The 24,145-nt window shown below is 44.0% G+C and overlaps 1 protein-coding gene across 4 annotated transcripts in view; it reads left to right on the top strand.

Annotated features, from left to right (window-relative positions):
• The window catches only part of ANKRD6 (ankyrin repeat domain 6), a 126,210-nt gene that overhangs the window by 53,498 nt on the left and 48,567 nt on the right, over positions 1–24,145 (top strand). For all 4 annotated transcript variants that reach the window (XM_052781522.1, XM_052781518.1, XM_052781519.1 and 1 more), the window contains one exon: positions 12,996–13,151. The gene's annotated coding sequence lies outside the window, so the exon portion shown is untranslated. The remainder of the gene's footprint in view (positions 1–12,995; positions 13,152–24,145) is intronic.

Below are 24,145 nucleotides of genomic sequence, written 5' to 3'. Positions count from 1 at the left end.
CTTCTCCCTTCTTACAAGCCTTCCGTTCTCCAGCAAAGGCAGAAGTTCTTTGCCTGCCGCCTTCTGCTAACCCCTCCATTTGCCCTGCTAATCATATACCCTCTCAATCATTTCACTGCTCTTTCATCTCTTCTCTTAGTATCCACCCTCACCTCTTGTTCCTCTGGTTTTGCTAGCAACATAAGCTCATTTGAATCTCTTCCAGCTTGAAAAAAAGGCCAGGCTGTCACCAGTTACATTCATACTTCTAGGCACCCTCTGCAACTCTCTTCTCCCTCTCATTGCTCAGCATGCTGTCAGTAGCTGTTGGTGGAGCGCCTCTCTCTAATGCACCCCCGCCTTTTCCAGTCCGGCTTTGCACATTTCATTCTGGGTAGCATCTTTACTGACCTCTTCCTCATCAAAGTTCACAACATGCACTGCCTCCTCAGCCTCACTTGAGCTGTCAGCTGTCTGCAGTCCCCAATGTTGTTCTTGAAATCCTGCCCGTGCTTTTGTTCTCTGATCATGTCCTCTTTGGGTTCTTCTGCCACCTCAGTGATTTGCTTGGAGGATCCTCCTCTGTCCAGCTTTTTGGTAATTGTTCTCTGTCTGTTATGCCCTTGGTCGTCTGTCTTTGTTTTCTGCGACTTGAGGATGAGATTACCTTGAGATAAACACCAGCTCAGCTTCTGCCTCTATGCTGAAGACTTCTCTTTGTTGCTGTGCCCCCGACTTATCTTCTGTATGGGCCAGAAATACCTGTCTGTCTTTCCAGCATGGTCTTGTGGACATGGAGATGTCAGCTGACATTTTTCTATCCCTCTGATTTTTTTTCCCATTTTCCAAACTGTCACCAGCAATTCAAAATTTTTGATCATTTGCACAACACTGTCATCCTTCTTGACACTCAGATTTCTAATAAGAAAATCTTTGATTCAGGGTTCCCCATGGTGATTGTGACCACACTGTACCTAAAACTTGCCAAATTCTTCTGCATCCATCTCTTTTGTATACTTCTGTACTGTTAAAACTGTGTCCAGAATTTATGTCTCATGATTAGTGCATCTGTTACTGTAATGTGTTTTAGTGATGTTGGTAATGTGAGGATTTTACCCTGCTGCTGGTGCTCTGGCATACCCCTGCAGAGGTTGTTTCCTTAATCTTAGGGGTTTGACCAAAGCACCTTCCTCCCCACAACCATCCCCCTTTTCTCTACCATGGTGAACATAAGGTGATTGCCATTTTTTGGAGGGGAGCCTGTGGTGGCTTTTCATCTTTCATTCAGGGTTAAGAGGTCAATTGCATCACTGGCTGATTCAGGATGTTGCCTTCTGTTCCCTCCTTGGCCCGTTTTTACACAAATGCTCATGCCCAGTGAGACCTACCTGAAAACATCCACGGTGCTGCCTGGAAGCCTCACTCAGCACCTCCCCCTTGCTTTACCATGATGTTTGCAAAAAAAAAAAAAAAAAAAAAAAAAAAAGGTAACCAAGATGCTGCTAGCATGCCTGGGGTCTTCAACTGTTCACAGCGTTGTTGCTGAATCCCTCCTACACCATGTGCCCATCTGGTCCAGTTGCTGCCTCTTGGTTTTTCTCTCAAATTTAGGGCAGGGATCATCTTCTCTTCTATGTTTGTATAGCTCTTTCTGGGCAATGGTGTAATGCCATGTAACTGCAGCTCAGTGGTGGTTATAGTAAAAGCTGGACTGTCATGGTAATAACATCAACCTCAGCAGCTGTGTGCTGGGTTGGGGGAGTATTAAGGGATAATTAAACCTTGATTTTTTTTTTTTTTCCAATTTTTATTTTTTTGCCTTCCAGATGCCTTCCTTGCAGTTTGCTGTTACTGGTTTTAGCGCTTTCTCTCTAAAATTTGAGGATGTGCGTTTGTCTTTGGTGGTCAGCAAACCTGCTCTACAGACTGCAGTCATGCATCGCATGAGACTTCTGTCCTTTCCTCTTTCCCTGACATAAATGAGCTTTTAAGTCCATCACCTGATTTCACCTGGGAGCTCTCTGTATTTGTTCTCAGATACACCCTAATTCCTGCTTGGTTGCTGTTGATTTGGAGATGATGTCAAAACAGAAAACAAGGGGAAAAGCAATGGAGCAGTGGGAAAAAGGGCAGAAGGGTGAAATATTTCAGGGGAAGATTCTGGGTATGCTGTGGTGAAGGCACCAGGCCAGTTACAGTTTTCCAAGATTGAATGGTAGCCTGATTCAGACAGATTTTTGCACGAAAATAAATGTTTTGATAATAATAATGAAAAATAATAGAGATTACTCTGATGGTACCACAAACAGTTTTTTCAATACAGGGCTAAGACTCTGGGCCCAAGTTAAAATATTTTACATTGTTTCTTTAAAATATATCCTCCTTACAATTTTTTCTGCCATCTTTGTGCATTTTTTTAATTTGTTTTTCAAACTGCCTTCCATGGGCAGTAGGTAGAGAATTGGTGTTTTGCCCTCTGGCAGCACACAGTTTCCAACCATGTTTCCACTAATGCATCCAAAGTCAATGCATTTACACCAGTAGTTTCCAGGAACCACTTGTAGGTGCATTCTAAACTAGTTGTACGTTTCAGAAGTATTTTGCAATGTGTACATGAAGTGATAAAAGAGGAAAATGTCTTGTTTGATCCCCCAAATTGAACTGAGGCTCCATAAAAAGTGCTGATCTGAATCTCTACAATGGAGGGGAGACTGAGGAGCTCAGGGGCTTTGACACAAAGGAAGGAAGGAAAAGTATTGTATTAGCCAGCAGATTGAGTGCGGGAGACTGACAGGAGACGGGCTTTGAGATGGAGACATGAAAAGATGGAAGCAGAACAGAGAGAAGAACATCCCAGAGAGATATAAAAACAGCAAGTGAGATCCTTTCCTGTTAAGTTTTTTTTTTTTAATATTTTAATTATTTTTTTAATCTTTGCTTTTACTCTTAATACCTCAGTTTGTAATCTGAGAGAAAACTGGGATATACTATCTCTGCATCTTAAGATGTTTTATAAAATTCATGCTGAAAACTGCCTCACGTGTAAAGATCAAACTATTAAAATGTAAAGGAAGTACCTTACAGTAAGAAAATTAGTCTTACCATCATTGTCCAAAACTATCACAGTGGAAGATGAGGTATGAATAAAAAGCAATTCAACTCATGAGCTCCCAATTGAAATTCATAAGTGTAGAAGAGAGAGGCTGAATGTGATTTCTTCTCTTGGGAATTCTGTCTTCTGGCAGCCTGCAAGGATGGAAACCAGCAAGCATTATAAAATAAATTTCTGGAGATAAATAGTTCAAATAAGTGGATTTTGAAAGGAAAAGTCTGTTAAAGAAAAACAAGTTTTCTCCCAGTGCCATTCTCTTTTTGCAGTGTGAAGTACTACAATATTATTCTACCGTCCTTCAGCCATCTCATTTATGCTAATAAACATAACAGGGCTGGTTTGCTCTGACTTCCAGTTTTGGATTCTTAACAGTGGGTCAAGTAGGGATTACAGTTTTGCTAGACACTGAGGAAGCTTGGAAAAATTGACCTGGCTGAACGGAAGGCTGCCTGAATTTTGAAGTCCTCACTTTTCATGTGATGACTGGTGTGGGAAGCAGTGCTGCTGGAACGCCAGCACATGAATAGCGTTTGTCCTTCAGCCATCTCCTCTGTGCACAAGCATCTGGAAGGTGGAGAATTATTCCCATTGCCACCCATCTCATTTCAAATGTTAAGCAACGAACGCAGTATGGCAGCTTTTCACTTTTTCAATTAGGAAAAGTAAAAAATCATTAATAAAAGACCGAGCAAGCAAAGCTACCTGGCCATTTGTGCCTTTTCAGTCCCATTGCAGCGTCTCAAAATCATGTAGGTGTTGAAGCAAACCTGGGGCTGCCAGGTGATGCCCAGCTGCTGCAGCCTCACCTCCACAGCAACCTTCCTCCAGTGGGAGGTCAGTGGCAGAGAGGGAGTTGGCAAGACTATCAACATGAAGAAATGATTTACTGAGCAAGGGGCCCACCCATCACTTAGGAGTTGCTGACATTTTGCTCATCCTTGGGAAGAGTGTTAACAGTCCCTGCCAATACTACTTCCACTATTTCTCTGTTAGATTTATCTAACAAAAAAGGGCATATGTTCAAATTATTGGCAGTGACTTTAGGCCCAGAACTTCTCTGATCAAACTCCCGAAGTGCTTAAAGAAACAAAATAGATACCTGTTCACATAGGAGTCATTCTCAAAGATGATATGCAAAATAGCATGTATTCTGTGTTTATTAAACTGTCCCCATATAAGACATTAAAATATTAATTGCCAACTACATGTTTTAATTTTCTGTGTAGCGATGTAAGCTCCCAGTATGGATTTAATGTAAGTTGGGAAGTTTTTGTAGCCCCTTTGCTTAGACTTCAGAGGAGGAACTGTTATGAGTTTGCAGTAAACTGCTCTTTGTACCAGGCAAAAGCGATTATATTAGACCTGCTTTTAATAGCAAGGTTTTACTTGGTATTGGGGGGGCTGAGCAGGTGGATTTGTTCAGCATTTTGGCTTTGTTTACTGTGCCAAGAAATACTGATGTTTTCAGTTGCTGGTAGTCATTGGTAAATGCTGTGATGGAAATACAGGGTTATTTTAAGACTACCTTGAGACCTGATAATGCTGAGGGACCGTTATCCATAGTTAAGAACTCACATTTTATTAGTATCACAGATTATTCACTTTTAATCCTTGCATCTGTTTCCAACACTTTTTTCAGTAGTTATCACTGAAGAACTGAAAAGATAGATGTTTTCTTCTAAAAATAGTTGAGCTTATTTTAACACAGAGCTGTGCCCTGCAAAAAAATGCAAAAGTACCATCCTTTTTATCCTGCAGAGCTGATGAAATTAATTAACTCCCTGTCCTGGTTTCAGCTGGGATAGAGTTAATTTTCTTTCTAGTAGCTGGTATAGTGTTATGTTTTGGGTTCAGTATGAGAAGAATGTTGATAACACACTGATGTTTTCAGTTGTTGCTAAGTAGTGTTTAGTCTAAAGTCAAGGATTTTTCAGCTTCTCACACCCAGCCAGCAAGAAGGCTGGAGGAGCACAAGAAGTTGGGACAGGACACAGCCAGGGCAGCTGGTCCAAACTGGCCAAAGGGGTATTCCATATCATGCGATGTCATGCCCAGTATATAAACTGGGGGGAGTTGGCCTGGGGGGAGCGCTGCTTGGGAACTAAATGGGCGTTGGTCAGCAAGCGGTGAGCAACTGCATTGTGCATCACTTATTTTGTATATTCCAATCCTTTTATTATTATTGTCATTTTAATATTGTTATTATTATCATTATTAGTTTCTTCCTTTCTGTTCTATTAAAGTGTTCTTATCTCAACCCACGAGTTTTACTTTTTTTTTCCTGATTCTCTCTCCCATCCCACTGAGTGGGGGGGAAGTGAGTGAGCGTCTGTGTGGTGCTTAGTTGCCGGCTGGGGTTAAACAACGACACTCCCAATCACAATTCTTTCTAACTATGGCAAAATACTGTAGAAACCATGCTGTGTTGTAGGCATCTGTAGCATATTTGTTAGTGAAGCTGCAATTGTGAGGAAAAGCTTTGCTGTCAGTAAAGGCACTGAAAAAACAGAGACCGTAGTGGTAGAATGGAAGGGGGGAAATTTGACCTTTGCATTGCAGGTGTATTTGCTGTTCAAAAAGCTATTAGAAAAACTGTTATTTTATTTTTAAATAGAGCATGTTTAAGATAGATTCACCGAGACCTATTTCACCTTCCGGACCCTTTCCTTGGAACCAAGTCAGATTGTAAGTAGTCTTTAACAAATAATGTGTAAATTAGCAGCACATTGTGGTAATTGCATAAATTGCAGTCTGCATTCTACATATTAATTGCCAGATGAACTATTTGTGTAGATGGGAAGTTACTTCTGTTAGTATACAGTTTTTCAAGGAGTATAGGTAAGAGATAAATACCCAAGTGAAATCACACTCGGTGTCTTCCTGCTGAACCTGGTGAAGCGAACAGAATTATATAGCTAATCAAAGTTAAATTGAATTAGGCTTAATTAGGTTGATAGCACTAACGTTTCTTGTTTGCTTGTGTTTTTTTAAAAAACAGAACCTGCTATTTTTCCAGTTCCCAGATGCAATTGTAACAGCACATGACCCGTGCTCCTTGTATACCCTCTGAGACATTTTAAGAACGTGTTTTCAGGTTGCACCATTTGTTCCTAAGTAGAAGTAGTGTATACGTTCATCCAAGAAGTAACCACAAAAAATGGAAATGAATTGAACAGTAGCACTTCCTGATGGTTTTCAAAGTTGGGGGTTACCAAATGGAGAAATCAGCCTCATCTGAAATGTCTGGGTGGTGGCGAAGGGAGCTATAATATAAATGTATCCCTGACCGCTTTTACCAAAACGGCTGTTCTCAGCATGCCTTTGCACTTGGAAAAAGTAGGGTGAAGAGGGGGAATTACATGAATTCAGTAATAGCATGAGCCTATGTGATCACAGTTACATTCTCTGTGGTGTGACATTTCTTAATACAGGTGCACTGACCTTGCAAAATACCAAGTCTTAGCAGAATGGTCAAAAATTGTAGGAAACACAAGTCAAAATAAATAGTACACATAGATATGGAATCTCGATTATATTTGCTACCTTTTAAAAAATGAAAATGTACGTGAATTTAAGAGGCAGAGTACTTGCGATTGTATTTTGCAATAATGTTTCTTTCTGCATGCATAAGTCATCACTAGCTCAAGGTGGCTTAATGTACAGTAGATTCATAGGGTGTTGGTTGGAAGGGACATTTTGAGGTCATCTGATCCAGCCTCTTCCTTGACGGAGACCTGTCACTGCACCAGATCAAGTCTGCCCTGGCATTGTCTAACCACGTCTTGGGTATTTCCAAGGGTGGAGATTCCAGCGTGTCTCTGCCACCTGTTCCAGCACTGCACTCCCTTCCCAGTAAGGAATTTCTTCCTAATGTCCATTGCAAATCTCCCAAACTTCAGCTTGCACCTGTTGTCCCTTGTTACGTCCTTTTCCACTACTGTAAAACATTTGGCTCTGTTACCTTCTCAGTTGTCCAAGTTACTGCTCAAGCAGTTGTAGGCTGCTGTTGGATCAACCATAGCCTCCTCTTTGTCAGATCAAATGAGCTGTGCTCTCTCAGCCTCTCCTTGCAGGTCATACTCTAGGTTCGTGACCATGTTGGTAGCCCTGTCCTGGATCCCTTCCAGTTTATCAACCCCCTTCTTGAACTCAGGGGGTGCAAAATGGGGCACAGGATGCCAGGTGTGGCCTCAGAAGTGATGGATAAGTAGCTTCCCTGGATCTGCTGGGTCATGTTCCCTACTAATGTAGTATAGTATGGAGTTTGCCTTATTCACAGTGAAAGCAGGCTGTTGATTTATATGAAGCACAGGGACCACTGTAATGCCTGGGTTCATTAGCAGGGCTATTGCTCATCTGGTCAGTTCCCAGCCTGTACTGGTCCATTGGCTATCCTGCCCTGGTGCAGCACTTCACAATTCTCCTTTGAGATTTCCATTGGCTCAGTCCTGAAGTTTGTCAAGCTTGAGGGATCAACGTTAATTTCTAGCATGTCAGCTATTCCCCGAATTTAGTGTCATTCTCAGATATGCCAAAGGTGCATTCAGTGCCATCATCGGGGTCATTGATACTAAACAAAGCTCATTGATTAGTCAAGCATGGATGGGCTGGCTCTTCATGCTTTACCTTCTCATCCTGCACATGCTGGGATGTGCATTCCATGAGGATGTGCTCCATAATTTTTCCAGGGACTAAGGTAACCTAACTGGCCTATATTTCCCTGGGTCCTCCATCCCGTCTATCCCATATGAAGATGGGTGTAATGTTAGCCTTTTCCAGTTATAAGGGACTTCTTCCACTTCACCATGATTTTCTGTGATGACAGAGAAATGATCAGCCAGCTCTTTCAGCATGGGTGATTCCCATCCAACCCCATGGATTTGAGTAATTCAGCATCTGTAAGTAGTCCTTGCCATGTTGCTCCCCTACTGTTGGTTGCTGCTGTCCTTCCCAAACTGCGCTGGTACGCAGAGGGGTCTGGCAGCATTTGCCTATGAAGACCGAAGGGGAAAAGGGGTTGAATACCTCAGGCTGTCAGGATTTGGCCATAGGCTGATTTATCTGTCAGTAGGTTGTCTTCTCCATTCATTAATGAACTGCAGTTTTGAGAGGAGCAGCAGCTCAGCAAGGCATATAAGCAGGCTCTCCCAGAGTAGAAATCACAGTTTCCTAAGCTGGTTACCATAACTCAGGTACCTGAGTTTGTAATTCAGGGACTTGAGAGGTTAGATTTATATTTCCAGCTTGTTAAGTACCAGCATCAGCTCCTGTTACGCTAAAATGTGGAGCTCTAGAGACACGTGCTGTACTATAAAGCAGCTAGAATAAATGAATAACAAGAAGTAATTCTTTTTACATGATTTGTGAAAACAGCCTATATTTTGCTTTCCAACACTTAGTCCAATCACGGTAAATTAATCCACAGATACTTACAATGTGGTAAGGGAACTGAAACATGATTTAAATCTTGAGGAATGTATAAACAGGAACTTAACAACCAACATTTGTATTAGTTGCAAGAACTTCTTAAAAGCATGGATAATTAGTAATGACTTAAGTTATGCAGCAAAGGATAAAAGGAGTCAAATTTAGGTCTTGTTAAGTTAATCTTCTTTTGCAGTCCGTGAATTGAGTTACAGCTTAGGTTCAGTGTTACTGCATTTTGTATTGTGTGTTTCAGTGGACCACACTGTGAAAGAAAAGAGAAGAAAGCCAGGCTGGACTATTTTTGTTAAATTTCAGTCTGAACAGGATCAGTGTGGTGGTTGGGTTGAAAGCCAAAATCAAACTTCCCCATTTTGTTTTGTTCAGCTGAACTTGCTTGTCATCCCGCATGCTGCCCATCTGCCCTGAGCCCTCAGACAGCACAGCTCCATGCACCCAGCAGCCTGTGTAGGGTAACGGGAGGCTGCGCAAGAGCAAACGTCTGATTTGTACTGCTGTCAGTAGCTGGTATTTTTTGTACTTATTTATGCGATTGTTAGTGGGTGAGATTCCACATTCTGACTTGCTTGCAGAAATAAAAGTTGAAGAAGAAACTTGAACAAGGAGTTTGAAGCATAGCATCTAAACTACCTATTGATATTTTAAGGAGCTGCTGACTCTTCATTCCACCTTAAAAAAAAAAAAAGAAAAAAAAAGAAAAACCAGGCTTATATCTGAGTTTGTTAATGATAGTAAAGGTTCTTGATATTCACAGAGGACTTTCTCATTTCCTTATAAAAAAGTAAATGCCCAACGTGCATCTTGAAGTGTACTGGGAAAAAATTTTCATTCAGGCGAGGGATGTGCGGAAGGACAAGAGAGATGTGTAGCTATTTTATTCTACTTTAAGTAATACTGGTAAGGGTTTTTTTCCTAATTTTTCCTTTTAAAAAAAAGAGCATGTGTGATTTTCAGAGAAGGAAGGAATGGGAGCAGTGCAATAAAGACAAGGGGCTTAATGTCAACAAATTTAAGGGAAGCAGTGTTAATATCCTATGGGAATGATAAGGATTTTGAGAAAGGGAGAATGGTTTCCAAACAAGGCAGTTTAAAGTTTTGCCTTTGATGCTGTGAGACTGGAAAAAAAAACCCAGAGAAACTGTGGTAACCATAGCTATGGTAAAAGCTGTAAGAAGGGATTAGATGAGCTCTGGAGATCTCTCTCTGATTTCCATTTCTGTGAATGTGACTTCAGTCTACGTCTTTTCGCACATCATCTTGAACATGGATATTAATAGTCTACCTGTGGTTTAGATACAGTTTATTTATTTGGTTCTTTATATTTCAATTGATATTCCTAATTAAAATGAAACAGAAAGGTGTATTTGCAAGACAATGACGTTGTCATTGACAACATAGTAAAACAGCGTCAAGTCACAGACATAACTAGTGGTTAGTTTTCCAATGCCTTTCTGTATTATCAGGTTTTTTGTACATAAACACATCTGCTGATCTGAATGCATTAGGAAAAAGGATAGGAAAAGCAGCTGAATTACGCAGAGATGTTAGTTAGTAGGAAAGAGGGATGGTAAGGTCTTCCAAGAGCATTTTCTAATTGAAGTCACTGAACTGGCATTTTGGCAATGTTTTCTGCTTCAGAGATCAAGAGAGATTATTCTTAGCAGTTTTCTGTCTGCAGCTCTCAAAAGTTCAAGCAGGCCAAGTGACTTCCATCATTTGTGAACACCGTTGAACAAGCAGTGACATTGCACTGAGACCGGAGGGTTCATTTCTAGCCCGTGGAGCCAGGCACTCCCAGGCAGACTATTTGGTCTCCTCTCTAGCTGTAAAGGGAGGAGATGACCGCTTGTGATGGGTTAACCCTGGCTGGATGCCAGGTGCCCACCAGAGCTGTTCTATCACTCCCCCTCCTTCTCAACTGGACAGGGGAGAGAAAAATATAACAAAGAGCTTGTGGGTCGAGATAAGGATAGGAGAGATCACTCACCAATTACCGTCACGGGCAAAACAGACTCAGTTTGGGGAAAAATTAACTTGATTTATTACAAATCAACCGGAGTAGGGTAATGAGAAATAAAACCAAATCTCAGAACACCTTCCCTCCACCCCTCCCTTCTTCCCGGGCACAACTTCACTCCCGGATTCTCTACCACCCCCCCCCCAGCGGCACAGGGGGACGGGGATGGGGTTTACGGTCAGTTCATCACACGTTATTTTCTGCCGCTTCATCCCCCTCAGGGGGAGGACTCATCACACTCTTCCCCTGCTCCAGCGTGGGGTCCCACCCACGGGAGACAGTCCTCCACGAACTTCTCCAACGTGGGTCCTTCCCACGGGCTGCAGTTCTTCACGAACTGCTCCAGCATGGGTCCTTTCCACGGTGTGCAGTCCTTCAGGCACAGACTGCTCCAGCGTGAGCCCCCCACGGGGTCACAAGTCCTGCCAGAAAACCTGCTCCGTGGGCTCCTCTCTCCACAGATCCGCAGGTCCTGCCAGGAACCTGCTCCAGCGCGGGGTTCCCACGGGGTCACAGCCTCCTTCGGGAACCCACCTGCTCCGGCGTGGGGTCCTCCACGGGCTGCAGGTGGATATCTGCTCCACCGTGGACCTCCATGGACTGCAGGGGGACAGCCTGCCTCACCATGGTCTTCACCACGGGCTGCAGGGGAATCTCTGCTCCGGCGCCTGGAGCATCTCCTCCCCCTCCTTCTTCACTGACCTTGGTGTCCGCAGGGTTGTTTCTCTTACATGTTCTCACTCCTCTCTCCGGCTGCCGAATACCGCCGTCCCAACTTTTTTTCCTTCTTAAAAATGTTATCACAGAGGCGTTACCACTATCGCTGATTGGCTCGGCCTTGGCCGGCGGCGGGTCTGTCTTAGAGCCGGCTGGTATGGGCTCTCTCGAACACAGGGGAAGCTTCCAGCAGCTTCTTACAGAAGCCACCCCTGTAACCCCACCCGCTACCAAAACCTTGCCACACAAAACCAATACACCGCTGCTCCAGTTTTGTTTAACAAAAAGGTTCATTTGAAAAGGCATCGCTCTTTCAAAAACAAAAAGGAAGAAAAAAAAAAAAAGACCACCCTACACAGGTACTAACTTTTTATAAGATGCATGTGAGTTTAGTGAAGCGCAGGCTCAGCACTGGGGTCGTATGCTCTTTTGCAGCCTTTCTCTCACCTGTACGTGAGAATAGTGAAACATGGCTAGTCCACAGGTCCATCTCCCAGCGCTGGCCTGAAGCAGATACCTAGAGAAGCATGCAAGAAGCGGGCAAGCATGGAGTAATGCTTTGCTAGAATACTCCCCCCCCATTTTCTAGCAGTTTTTCTATGAAATATTTCTTATCTTTGCTGGGTGGGACAGGGAAGCTTGTTATCATTACAGTGTGTTTCTGTAGCATGTCAGTGGGCTTCAAAAAGAGAAAGCAGTTGCCTTTCTCTGTGGCGCGGTCATTGCCGTTTAGAGGCGATAATTGAGCACATCGTTTGCTTTTATGGCTTGCTGTGTTTTACCAGCAGCCCAGTCTCTGGCAGACCCTTTGCCTCCACCGCAGGGGTTTTAGGAGGAGAGTAAAAGTCCATTTCCTCCTTGTTGAAGTGGCAGCTGCTCGCTCTGCCTCTGTGCCCTGGGGAAGCTTCTGCAATTTGCTTCTACAGATGCACAGAGCTGCCATTTTACCTTCAGAAAGGAAACCACCGTGAGTCCCCGGCCCCTCCACCCCTGCGTGCCTCAAGGGTTGAATTTATGACCCGGGAATAGCGGAGACCTGCTTGTTTTCGCAGTGCAGGCCTGGAAGTCTTCTCATCTGCTCACGAATACTGCTAACATGGTAGTCTGTCTGGAGTTTAGAGGGGATACGCTGGCTTCAGAAAGGATGTAATGGCAGTTATAGCAACAAATAAGCCTGGAAAAACAACAAGAAGGGGGAGCTAGTAGGAGTATTTGTGTAAAGAGAACAAGAGAGGGATCACAGGCTGAGAACGGAAACCTTAGCAAATATGCCTAAGAAGTTCCCATAGCCAGGGAAAAATCTAATCGCTCATGTCCACCTAGGTGCCGTGGCTGAAATGGGATACCTGGGGTGGGGTCACAGCGAGATGTGATAGGGAAGGTACTAGAGAGAGAAGCAGAACAAGTCCTTTTCCTGATTTTGTTGATATTTTGTGTGATTTCTGGGAAGATGAAATTCTGTCGCATTTTCCTTGTTCGTGTAATTGTGCAGATCTCGCTGCTTTGCATTTTCAGGGATCAGTTAGTGGGAACCAAACTGGAGAGCCACGGTTTGAACTTGTTTTGCTTATAGCAGGAAGCGGGTGTGAAAACCTCAGGAGGAAATGGCTGGGTTTGCCCAGGTGTATTTAGGCAGCTGAATGCTGCAGAAAGCACCAGTGTTAAATTTCTGTACTCCTCAGTCTGCTTTGATGCTCCATTTATGATGTGTTTCTCCTCACGCAGGAGCAGTGTACCATACTGTGGTACAGAGACTTGCTGTTGCCGTCAGCACTGGAAAAGACTGAAGCTGGCATCCCCATTGTCTGCAGCCAGAGGTTGCCCTGCATGACACAGCTGTAAAATGTTCATCAGAAAAAACTGAACGGTAGATCCTTAAGAGTGAGTAAAAGGCAGATCTGACTTTTTAAAATTTTTTGTCTAAAACGTATAAAAATAATGCTGTGCAGAAATGCATTAAAGTTCCTGGGTGAATAGGGATTGAGAATTGCTTGGAGTTTTACCTGTGGTACAGTGTTATGGTATTTCTGTCACACTGCTGTGTCTTTTGGAGCATGTGGTTCCTCGCCTCCTGTGCTGTCCATGTACAACCCTGTTGAACTGCATTTCTCAGGACTGGTGGGTGGAGGCTAGTGAAGAAAAGTGTCGAGCATCCTATTGAAATGGGATTTCCCTAAGCAAGAGGCTGGCTCCTAGGAAGGAGAGCTGATTTGTCAGGGAAAAGATCACCTGGGAGGGACCAGCTCCTGGGGCTGATGTGAAGGCTGCATGGGAAAGAAAATACCTGGACAGCTGTATCAGGAAAGGAGATGTCCTGTTTTGTGGGCCATGTTCATTTGCTTAAGCAGGGGAGCTGCTTCTCCGGGACACAGGTGGACAACAGTTTCCAATGGCAGAGGGAGACAGAGAACATCTTCAGGATGCTTGCTGTTTTCTCAGTGATTGTCAATTGCCTTTTACTTTTGAGTAGTAAATGACTGTGTTCAGAAACCCACTGCAAAGCACATCCTTAAGTGTTTTGTAGGTTGTAGCTCTAGACTTTGAGATGAACTTGTAGATTCAAAGGATCGCGTACTCAGTGGGATGCTACAGAGTATGAGGCAGCAGCTGGGGAGGTTGGAGGGAGATGACTTCAGTGTCCAGGCCTTGCCCAGGCATTCGAACCCGGGTACCACTCCTGCCTTTACACAGCTGAAAGAGGTCTGCCTGTGGAGCCCATCCCTTGAGACACATCACCTGTGCTTTGCCCAGACCCAGCTGGGAGAAAATGCTTGAGATTCAGTGACTGGTTTCCCTCAGGGCAGTCTGGGGAGTTTCCTTTTGTGGAGTGCTTGACTGGCTGGGATATTTGTCCAAGGTATATAGAGTATCACTTATTAACTTCTTATGCATGGTACAGCAATGCTGTTTCCTGAACCTTGAGTGAAATCAAGCTGCGTGTCTTCTGAGGCTGTCTTAGCAGCAAATATGTGAAAATGAAATAGTCCTGCTTGACATATCAAGGCACCTACAATTTTGATATACATGAAAGAAGAAAAAAACCCCAAACCAATCTTTGCTAAAAGTCCCATAATTAAAGCAATGGCAGACCGAGCAATATGTTGTTAGAAACATAGATTGCAATTACTTGTTTTATTTATTCTGTTTTCTACTTAAAAAGGAATCACAGCTATATGAATGCTTCAGCAGGATAAATGCTCAGGTACAGGAAAGCATTGTGAGATACTCGATTTTCAGATAGGTGGAGCCTGTAATGCTTTCTGTGGAAGACTGTGTTTTTGACAGCTTGCATGGATGTGTATACAGTGCCTACCACTTCCCTGGTGTGCAAACCAGGACTGTAGTGCTGGATGGAGAGGAAGACCGACCAAAATCTGGAGACGTAGTTCCTTAAAATCTTTAGCCTCTGGAGTTCTCAATGTTAAAAGCCTGGACACTTTGTAAGAATGCACATAGTTCCTTAGAAGCAAGATCTGTATTTTTACATGCTTGTACGTATCTGCATGCATGTGTAGCTATGTATGTGTAAAATAGTATTTTCATCCTCTCAGCTACACGTAGAAAGCGTATGTGAGTGGATAGGGAGGTGGAGAAGTGTTTTATTGGAGTCAGAATGACTGAAGGATCTAATTCTGTAATATTCTTTAACTGTTAAATTGCTGATGGATATAGAAATGAGCTGCAGGTCTGTCATATATATACATGCTTGTGCATATATGTAAATGTGATATACATGGAGAGAATAAATGACTTAGCTTGGTCCAGTTATCCTACTTCACTTGAGAGGGAGTTGCATCTAGGGGACTTTGAATAAGGTACATGTTTGATGTCATATAATGTACTTGTTCCTGACCTGGTTGTGTACAGCATGTTGCAGTAGTGCACTGTGCACGTGCTGGAATAAGGTTTGTGATGATGACTGGGTTTTTCAAGAGAAAGCCAGAGACTGTCCCCCTAGAAAGCCCCATCAGCTGCACAAGGAGGGGCTTTCCATGCGCTAAGCTGTTTTACTGTTTCTGGGAAATAAGGCAGTCTCCATGCTGGAGGATGAGCTGAGCTTGTGGGATCATCGCCAGAAGCAGCTTAGGGCTCAGAAAATAAAACCTGAGAGCGTGGCGTGATTTCTGAAGTCCATGCAGAAGGCAAGTCATTACTGAGATTTGCTGATACTTTCTGCACCAGTTGTTTTTTGCATTTCTTTTCCAATCTGAGTGTTTTAATTCTAAATAAATCACAGTGATTTACCATTGACAGGAGATGTCATGGTGAAGTCAGGGAGATAAAAATCTCTAGCAAATTGCAGAAAGCTAAGTGTTTCTCACAGATACTGTGGATAGAATTCATTTAATCTAACTTTGGATGTTTATAGTGCAGTATCCGAGATGATGCTTAATGAGGTAAGTAATTTTAGAGTGTGATTCATCTGACAGTTGAAACGTACTTTAGCATGACATGGATCACGTCCTTTGTTGACCATAAAGGGACAGGAGCCTAGCTGAGTAAGTTAGTGGTAGATGTCTGCACTGCCCAGTGAACCCTTTTGTTTACATCTGGTGTCACAGTGCTGTCCAGGGAACCCCTGAGTTTTGGAGAGTCCTGAAAATTTGCATTCAGTCATGTGTGACAGAGCAGAGGCGGTGCCAAATAATTCCTTGCAATCGGTTTGTTTTTTCTTTTGCTCTCATGAATCTGAGATTTAGCTTCAGTCATCAATTACTGTTTTGGGAGGAACACCGTGTAATGTAATGGAAGTGATAATTTTTGAACTGTTACCGTGAATTGTAGCTCTGTGGTAAAACTTGTACGTGAACTCTTGTCTTAAAAGTGTAGTCCATGCCATACAACCTCTAAAATAAGAATTCGTGAAAATACAGCTCTGGTTTTTGGGTGGATGACAGAGGAATCCCAATGTTTCTGGCTTTTAATCCTTTTGTGAAGATGTTTCAAATTTCACTGGAGCTGGAGTGAACCTGATTGTTTCTTAAAATTTATTTGGAAAAACCTTCCTGTATAGAAGAGGTGGGGGAAGGAACCTATAAGAGTGATCCAAACGTGCTGCGCACAGGGCTGAGCATGGACTGGCCATGTGGAATACTGGGTTTGGAGCTCTGTGCGCATGAAAAGAAGCAGAAGACAACAAAGAACCTAGCAAGGAGACAGTAGACAAGAATGCCAGTAGTGCTGAGAAAAAACACGAGTGTGCTCCAGGATGGTGTGCTGCTGGAGTGTGCTTGCACTAGGGATGCTGTCTTGCTGTTTTGAGTCCCACTGGTGAAAACCTCTAGCTTTCCTAGTCTCGTTCCAAGAGAAACCATTTAGATTGCAAGTGTAATGAATTAATCTGTTTGCTGTGCAAACTATTCTGTGAGTAGTGCATACCATACCCTGCTGTTTTACAGACTTTACTGTTCTCTGGATGAAGAAGTAATTTCCTCTTCATGTAGTGTAAACCTTCACCCAATGAGCATGCATGCAATTTTAAACACGTTTCATTTCAATGGCTTCAGGTGACTATAGCTTAATAAATTTTCCAGCAAAAGGCCACGAAGGGACTGGAGCATCTTTTCTGTGAGGAAAGCCTGAAAGAGCTGGGACTGTTCAGCCTGGATAAGAGAAGGCTCGGGGGGATCTCATCAATGTACAGAAATACGTGAAGGGAGGGTGCAAAGAGGACGGAGCCAGGCTCTTTTCAGTGGTGCCCAGTGACAGGACCAGAGGCAGTGGGTACAAAGTGAAACACGGGAAGTTCCCTCTGAACATCAGGAAACCCTTCTTCACTGTGAGGCTGACCGAGCTCTGGCACAGGTTGCCCAGTGCGGTTGTGGAGTCTCCATCCTTGGAGGACCATGCCTCCATCTGGGCATGGTCCTGGGCAACCAGCTTTAGGTGGCCCTGCTTGAGCGAGGGGGTTGGACCAGATGACCTCCAAAGATCCCTGCCAGCCTCAGCCAGTCTGTGATTCTGTGAGTTAGGTAGAATTGTCTGTCACTCACGAACTGTTGCCAAGCTTCTCGGGAATTCTCACAAGGTTGTATGGGGCTCCTGGCAAGGGTACTAAACATCTGCTCAATAGCAGGCCCCCAGAAAACACTGAAAATGTGGCTGGATACTTCGTGGTGACACTTCTGTATTACAGTGTTGGGTCAGATGGTGAAGTCAGTTAAAACTGCCTCTGATGGATCATATATGCAGTCAGGGCACCTGATTCATAAATTTGTAATGGCCCTGCTTACACTAATTATCAGTGAAGCAGAGCAGATACGTTAGATCTATTACATTTACTGCAACAGGAATAGCACAGTACTCACTGGCATCAGCGTTTTACATGAAGAATTAATTGTGCAGTTAAGCTGTTGTTTTAAAATGTGTTTCCTCTTGGTGGTGAAAGTCTTCATCTGTGTAATACTGAAATTCTGCTACTAGACAGACCTAGAGATTCAGAAGGTAGTTCATAGTGTGGTAGTTGTGGTATTTTTAAAAGATACTGATAATTATGCAGTTTTCTGGACCCATTCAAGAGAGCTCCCAACCATTCGAAGCAGTAACATCAGACTTCTCCAGTGCAGCCCCTTCAGGTGTAGCAACTGGATGAGAAATATGACATCTGCAGAACGCTTCTGAATTGATTTATGATTCTCTTTGAGGAAAATATATTTAGCCCATAGTGATTGATTTTTCGCAACTTGCAAATAGATTTATGAAGCAAGTAGTACTTGCATATGCTTTGCCATTTGTTCTGTATATATTGTCCTTGATGAGTATTGTACATGAAAGGGCCAAACCCTGAAGATATTCAGAGTTCATTTTACTGCCTGCTAACATGAACATTAAAATTAGGGGCACTGTATGTGGTGATAGCCAGGATCACATCTATACGAAGAGAAAATTCTCTGTTCTCCCACAACACAAATACATATATATTGGTGTCTGAAAATACGTGAAGTAACTCAGTCACCTTCCCCAGCAGAGGAAGATTTTCCCATGGTAAGTTAGAGAGCTTGCTTTCAGATGGTAACTTGGGAGAGGGTGGTACCTGACACCAGGCAGGACCTGCCCAGGGACCCAGGCTGGAAGCCTTGCATCTCGGGGCGTCACTGCAGTGTGGGGAGCAGATCTCCTAGTTACACTCCGGTGCCTTGTGAGCTACAGAGGTGGATGGGAAGCCGTGATTCAGGAAGGCGCAGATTAAAAGGAATTAGGGAAGCCAGTCAATACATGTTTTACCTATGGAAGATGCACCTTCGTAACCCATAAGAAAGCATCCCTTGAGGTTGTTTTTTAACAGGAAAAAAGTAAAAACTCTTTGTACTACAAGTTCATTTGGGGAGGAGGAGGGAATAGTGTGAAAGCTCAGTAGGCATCGCTCCTTTCCAGCACTTTGGTCTCGCTGTCCTCAGCTTCCATGACGGAGACCTCTGATCCAAGGCCTGTGCATGAGTTATTGGGGAAGAAATACTAATTGTCAGTGTCTAAGGAGGGTCTTTCTCCTCTTAAAACCTCCCTCATTAACATGCTCCCACCAGTGCAACTTCGGGTCTTGCCAGAGATTTTCCATTGAGATAATCCCTGCACAGCTGTCTCCTATTGCCCTTGCAAGCCGACATGGAAACAAGATCAGCCGTGCCATCAGCACTAAAAGATCTTAGGGTTAATAGCACCATACAGTAAAGCAGAAAAACCAAAAATCTGTTGTGATGTGTATAACCCTGTCCAAAATGTATTATTTAATTATTTTTTAGAAAACGTTATTTTTATTACCCAGACTTGTTTTTCGTGAGGATTTGACTTAAGTTATCTGGATATTTTGGATTGATTAAGCAGTTGTGGGGTGCTACTAATGAAGGTAATTACTTTAGTCCTGAGAGGATTGCAGCATGTTGTAAAATAGGATATAACACTCCTATAACACAATAAAAAAGGGTTTCCAAGTAGATACTCTCTCTGTTGCTGCTTGAAATGTTTGTGCATTTTGGCTTTGCAAGTTATTACTGCTTCTGTCCCTCCTGCTTGTGTAACTACACAGAAATGGGCATTACAATAGGCCCATTGGGCTACTCACACTCACTTAAATGTGTTTTTCTTGGTGCCCCCTGTTTCTGAAAGATAGAACCCTTAGTTCACAAGTGGGGTGGTGGGACAGAAAGGACCCGCAAGCTCTGCGGGAGGGTGGAGTGGGGAGGAGATGCAAAATCAAGAGGATAACTCTGCAGAGGTGAGTGCAAAGCACTACACTTGCTTGGCTCTAAGATGGATCTCTGCTTCCTACAAGGCAGGGAATGACTGATTAGACTGCAGAAACAGATCTGAGAGTTTGGAGTGAGCTGGGCAGTGAATTTGATCTGTCTGATGCAGTTGCAAGGAAAGGCAAGCCTGGTTCTGGGGCTCTGGGATGCAGAAATGGAGCTGTGGAGGAGACCAGAGGGAATTATTCACTGGGGAGCTGTCATGATCTGAAGGGTTACCTGGCCTGTGGGAGTAATGAGATTGCAACCGTGGGTTTGCAGGATTCTGTAAAACACAAGGACACGGAGGTTTCATCCTCTAAACTTCTCTGCTTTATTAAGGTTACAAAAAATAACACAAAATTCACCACTAGCAACTATGCCTGTGATCAAGACAGTGAATATATGTATATATCAAGCTATTACAAATTACTAGCAGCAATCAATAATAGCAGCAACAAGTATATATATAATATTACAGGTTACTACAAACTTATCCCTAGTAAACTTACTGATAGTATAACAGCAGATGCACTTACAGTAAATTACTTCTATGCATATATATGTATGTTCATCATATTACCAATACCAAGTGCATCAAACCAGTCCCAGAAGGGGGCCAAACCATCTCAGAAGTGGGAGGAAAAACCAAACTGACCCCAGAAGTGGGCCTGGGGGGGACCAATAAAGTTACAGGCAGAGCCTCACTTCAAAGGTGATCCTTGTCATAGAGTTGGGAGTCAGCCAGGCATCCTTGGTTAGGGTCCAAGAACTTATCTAGGAGATCGTGTAGAAAGTTCATGCAGGGAGCTCAACCTGTTTAGGAAAAGTATGTGCAGCACAGGAGGTTCTCAGAAGGTAAAGCTCCATTTTGGGTAAAAAAGTCTTTTCTGTATCACAGAGACATAAGAGGGTGTAGGACATCACCTCTTCAAGCAGCCAGTAAGTGCTGTTAATTTCTATTTTTCACCTGGGACAGCCGATAGATGATGATGATTTCTGTTCTCTCAGACCAATTTTTATTTTCCAGACTGTTTTCCTGTTCTTGCACTTAGAATGGTCAATGGCAGTTACCTATTCTTACTTTCTCAGGATGTTTTCCCCTTTTTCCAGGCTATTTTTCACCTTTTCAGATGATAAGTTGCTGTTACAGTCCTTTGTTTTTGTGCTTATTGATGGTATCTCAGGATGCCTCCGGTTTCTAGGTACCCAGCTGCACTTCAAAGATGCCGGCTGCACTTCTCAAGGATGCTGCTGGTTCCCAGGCTGGCAGTTTCCAGGCTCACAGGCCAGCAGGCATTTTTTCTGTCAGTACTTCAGCAGACATCTTCTGTTCAGTATTTCTCCCCTTGTAACCACGTTGCCTTTAGGGCTGCTCATATCAAGAGTCCTCTATAAGTACTCTGTGTGGTTTTGAGTACCAAGCCTCAAAAGAAATACAGCAGAGGATGAACAAGTAGAGCTGGAGAAAGTGATCTAGAGGGAAGGGGCAAAAAACCTTCAGTGTTTTTTATCTAGAATAGAAAGCAATGAAGGAAATGAAAGACAGGAGTGGGACAGGGATCACCATCCATGGGCAGTGGTCTTCTATGCTTCATTATATTCATTAATATATTAGAAAAAGATTAGGCATCATTTTGATAAAATGGCTTATTTTGTGGGGAAAAGAAGCGAGTGTAGTAATTGTCTGGGGTACAACACTGACAGCATTGAAATCTCTGTTTATTGCCCTCATTTCTGTACTATTATATACCTCCATGTGTAAGAAATGACATGGAAGTCCAGTCTATTTGCTGACACTGCTGACAAATGTATCCTTTAATATGTGTTGCACATTTTTGTCATTTATGAAAATCTTTGCACTAGAATTGGAGAAGGGACCTTCTGTGGGTGTTGTGTAGGATCCTGCACAGCCATGAAACAGCAGGTTTGGTAGCTGACCTAACCTGGTGCAGAATTGAGCCTGTAGTCCAAAGAGGAAAGCTTTGTCCCCTTCACCTGCTGCTGTGTAACCCAAAACACTGAGCACCATGAGAAGTGTGCAGCATGGAGGCTTCATGCACAACATCAGAGAGTCTTTGCTACCTTTGACCCAAACTCATGGATAGAATAGGATAGGATAAAGTCCCTAAACCCACACTTTTTCAGCAGGCTTTGTGGTCACTAAAGGCTGGTCTCTCTCCTCACTAGGATCTCCTCAGAGATGCTTTTAAGTTGCTTCCCAGTATTTGGAGACCATTTTTGGGGCTCTTCCAAAGTCTGCTGAGGCCAGAGGGAGCTTTCTGGTGGGCTCAGCAGGTTTGGACCTTCCCTAAAGTGGTTCCCTGTGTGAATCAGGTGCGGCTAGTTTTAGCCCACCGACAATGTTTTTTCTTGGGTGTTACACCAGCTTCTTGACAGCGGCGCTGGGGGATCAGCACGTGGGTTTAGGACGTGAGAATTTCCATCCCAGCTGTGCTGACTGGTGGGGTGATACCATGCCCCATGCAGTGGAATGTGACTTCCACGTTTGCTTCCCCACTGCGCTTGGTTTCTCTTGCTTGCCCATTTTCCAGGGTGTGCCAGGTCCCTGGATGTTGTTGTTGCTGTTGCAGTACCCCGTGATGGGACACAACTGGAAAAATTACTTTCTCTCGAGGGTAACAGTGTGCACCATAACCAGGGCACACACCGCTCCATGGGTTACAGTTGACATACTCAGCATTTCCACCCATGCTTGTCTGAATACGTCTCTCTCCCACCTTGGCCACTCCATCCCTAGGATTTCATCCACTGACTTTCAGCTTGAGTGTCGTTACGCTTTTAATTGACACACTGCCTGCCAGAGTCTTGCACTCATGCCAGATGCCTAGCAATATTGAGGAATATTGTACTAATACCGTAACATCTCGGGTACTCATGGTGTCTCTGTGATTCAGCACTGAACTGGGGGGCACCGGTCCAGCTACTTCACCACATCTCCCAGTGCTCTCCCAAGATGTCAGCTGTGATGGTACAGGAGAGACTGTGTCATCGCTGCTGGCAGCTCCTAGGTCGTGTTTTTCTTGAAGAGGAAGAACATCTCCAATGCTCTTTTGTCAGCTGCAAAATATTTTGAAGCTGGTAAATGTGTGTTTTCTTCTTTCCTACTCTGTCAGTCAGAGCATTTTCTGATTGTTGCCTGGCTGCACGTCTTTACTCATGTTTATAAAAGATAGGATCTAGCTCAAATAGAAGTTTGTGGCTTGGTGCCGGCTGGCATTAGATTATCATAGCGGTGTTTTCTGGCCTTGGAAAAAATCTATGAATGTAGGAATTAATTTTTTCTTGAAATTTTCCAGCATGTCTTTTGCAATATTTACCTGAGTTGCCATTATGTGCTGGCTGGGAGAGAGTGGGGTTGCTTGTGCTGGCAGGGAGGAGGGTTCAGAGCAGACACGAAGAGGAGGAGACCTCTGCACCACCGCACCGACACGGGGGCAGCAGGGTCCCCAAACTGAATGGCAGATACTGCCCATGCTATAGGTAGTTTGAAAAGCGGTGTCTTTAAAACCATCTTTCTGGTATGGAGGTGGAGCAGGGAACTCAGGAGGCCTTTCCTGGCAGCAGAGGACATACCCTTGGTGGTAAGAATGAGGGGAAGAGCAGCGGAGGAGGAAAGGGAGTTTGTTATGGAAAGGATTTTGGCTCCCAGTGAGGTTCTGTGGTCAGCTTGGGTGGGATCTCTGCGGCCTTTTAGTTGATTGGCAGGTGGCTCCTGCACAGAAGATGATGGTGAGGGACAGTTCTCCCATCTAGAAGCCCCACTGTGCGTAAGCGTAACATAAAAGCCCGCTCTCCCACGAGTGCAGCCGCGTGCCTGCTTCGTTCCCAAGGTTGGGCTCCAGCACTTCTATTAAACAGCAGTGAGCTGGAAAGACCTCCTAACTGATTTTATGCAAATGGGAGCGAGACATCTCATGCATGTGTGTTTGCACACAGGCACTGTCCCCTATCAAACAATAGATATTGTTTTGTTATGTAAATAGCGCTCAACTGATGAGGGCTTGCTTGAGAGTTGAGCTCACTTGTACTGAATTGTTTTGACATGTGTGTGCAGGCAGGTGTTGAAAGAGAGGACGGGGAGAGTACTAAAGTTGTGAAATTTCAACGAGGTAAGCCAAATAAAAGAACCAAGTCATGTTATATGGAAAGTGGTGAGTATATAACCTGCATATTGGATAAGGGGGGTCAGGGCTACGTGGCAAAGAGATAAGTAGGAGGGGAAGAAAACTAGTTGTCTTTGTACAAGGAGATACAACTTGATACGACTTGAAAGTGCCTCTGATCTTCATCGTTGGTCTCCATGTGTCCATGCCTCTCCAAAAGCATTCTGCTTGGCAGGTGCAACTTTGGAGGTTGGTTTTGGTGGTAACAAGGCATCGCCCGAGAGTTGCCAGGCAGCTGAGGATTTACATTCAGTGAAGCTGACGGTGAAGGTCGGGCGACAGAGCCGCGCTCAACGAAGCAGTTGGGGAAGCTGCAGTCGCTGTCTCCCCACGTTCGCCGCCGGTGGGGTTGGCTGTTGGTCTGGCTGCAGGCGGCCACCAGCTGCGGTGGAGCAGTGACATCAGTCAGTCCGATGTGGTTGTGGTGGGAAGCGTGATGAGCAGCTGTCATGCAGGTGCTCCCTGG

This window comes from Harpia harpyja, chromosome 3, assembly GCF_026419915.1.
Source record: "Harpia harpyja isolate bHarHar1 chromosome 3, bHarHar1 primary haplotype, whole genome shotgun sequence".
In the NCBI taxonomy this organism is placed as follows: domain Eukaryota; kingdom Metazoa; phylum Chordata; class Aves; order Accipitriformes; family Accipitridae; genus Harpia; species Harpia harpyja.
Note: the sequence above shows the minus strand (reverse complement) of the source record. Positions and strands in the feature narration are given on the sequence as shown.